General features: G+C 48.1%; 1 pseudogene; it reads right to left on the bottom strand.

Annotated features, from left to right (window-relative positions):
- Positions 1-1,883: 1,883 nt before the first annotated feature.
- Positions 1,884-2,002, bottom strand: LOC129641059 (uncharacterized; annotated as a pseudogene).

Below are 2,002 nucleotides of genomic sequence, written 5' to 3' on the forward strand. Positions count from 1 at the left end.
TTCATCTCATGGACTACCATCTGGGATTATCTTGTTTGTCTGATTTTTGTTTGGGGACCGTTTCTAGTCACAAGGCTAGAAACAGTGGAGGGGGGAAGCCCTTCTTTCCATTCCACATCAGACCCAGTGGGCAGTCCAGGCCCTGCCCACTGCATTGAGTCTGTAGCAACAGAATCACCAGTGACGCTGGTTAACAATGCATGTTCCTGGAATCCACTCCATTCGCTACTGACTCTTTGAGGTGGTGGTCTGGAACCTATACCTGGAAACTTTCTTGATGATTTCAAATCACACCAAAGTCTGAGGACTATGGAAGATCTTCACATTTCTGGAAGAGCCGCACACCTCCAGAAGGAACCACAAGACTTGCCTGAAATGGTAAAGGTATAAGTATTGGACTGAAAGTTGGAAGGTCTCCACCTTTGCTATGTAAGTAAAATGATCTTTCTTTGAAATGAAAATGGATAATACTAAAAGTTCACATTGTTCTAGAGCATTAAAGAAAAAAACCCTGAATTATAGAAATCTGATGTACGAGTTCCTGGAAAGCAAGAACCTATATTTATTGATATGTCTTCATGCCTTAGATCATGCCTTGAATATAGTGTGCACATCAACAGAAGAAAGAAAAGAACTGGATGGACAAAGATACAAAGAGATCAAAAGTGCTGAGCCAAGTGAAAAGTTGAGGCTTCACAGAACTTTTCTGTCTTTCACACACTGAATAAATATTGAGCACCTACTATGAGCTAGTAGGCATGTAATATGTTTTTGGAAATAGAATCCTGAGAGAAGACACAAAGTTCCTTCTTTCCCTGAGACTAATCTAATGATAAATAACAGGCAGATCCTTTGAGAACTTCTATAGGGGCCTCTTCCCTCACCAAAAACTGGGTGTCAGAGAAGGCTTTTCAGATTAATAATTGAGTTGAGATCCATAGGTTGAACCAACGTAAACCAGGGTTGAGATGCAGGAAGAATTTCAGGCAGGTAAAATAGCATCTTGGAAGGCTACGTGACAAGGAAAAGAAATGAAAAAATGCCCTATGGGATGGAACCAAAAGAGTGCAGAAGGCATTCCAGTGAAAAGAAATCAGAGAAGAAAGTGGGGACCAAGCAATGAAGGGATTTGGTCATATCTTCACTATGATGGGAAAATACAAGAGCAGTTGGAGCAGGGAGGTGATAGAATTGCATCTGCATCTTAAAAAGGTCATCTTGCTCCACATCACTCATGATTGGACAGACTCAACTCCAAACTACAACGAGGTACCACGTCACATTAGTCAGAATGGTCCTCATGGAAAAGTCTGTAGATAACAAATGCTGGAGAGGATGTGGAGAAAAGGGAACTCGCCTCCACCGTTAGTAGGAATGTGAGTTGGTAGAGCCACTATGGAAAAGAGTATGGAGGTTCCTGAAGGATCTAAACCTAAAAGTACCATATGATTCAGCAGTCCCACTCCCAGGCACATATCCACCAAAAGTATAACTGAACAAGATACATGCACCATCTGTGCACATATATCTGTGTGTGCACGCAGATGCGCGCGAGCTCGGGCGTTCGCCTGCAAGGATGGGGGGGTGGGGGTGGGGGTGGGGCTGGGGGTAGGGCTGGGGCTGGGGCTGGGGCTGGGGCTGGAGCTGGTGCAGCCCCCCGGGGATTGCCTGAGGCACGCCAAGGGAGCCCCAGACGGAGACCCGCGGGACGGTCCTCTGGTTTCCTGGAAGCCAAATGCAGAGGGGCTCGCGGGCCGCGCGGAGGCACCCCAGGTCTGCAGCGGGAGTCGGTGCCCTGGCCACCCACCCCCAGGAGGGGTTGGGGTCCGGGAGCCCAAGAGTTGGGACGTGGGGGCGGGGGCTAAAGGAGAGGGAAGGCAAAGAGCCTACAGCACCCGGTATTCCCAGGCGGTCTCCCATCCAAGTAAGAACCAGGCCCGACCCTACTTAGCTTCCGAGATCAGACGAGACAGGGCGCGTTCAGGGTGCTATGGCCTTAGAC

Source organism: Bubalus kerabau, unplaced genomic scaffold (assembly GCF_029407905.1).
Source record: "Bubalus kerabau isolate K-KA32 ecotype Philippines breed swamp buffalo unplaced genomic scaffold, PCC_UOA_SB_1v2 scaffold_70, whole genome shotgun sequence".
In the NCBI taxonomy this organism is placed as follows: Eukaryota; Metazoa; Chordata; class Mammalia; order Artiodactyla; family Bovidae; genus Bubalus; species Bubalus kerabau.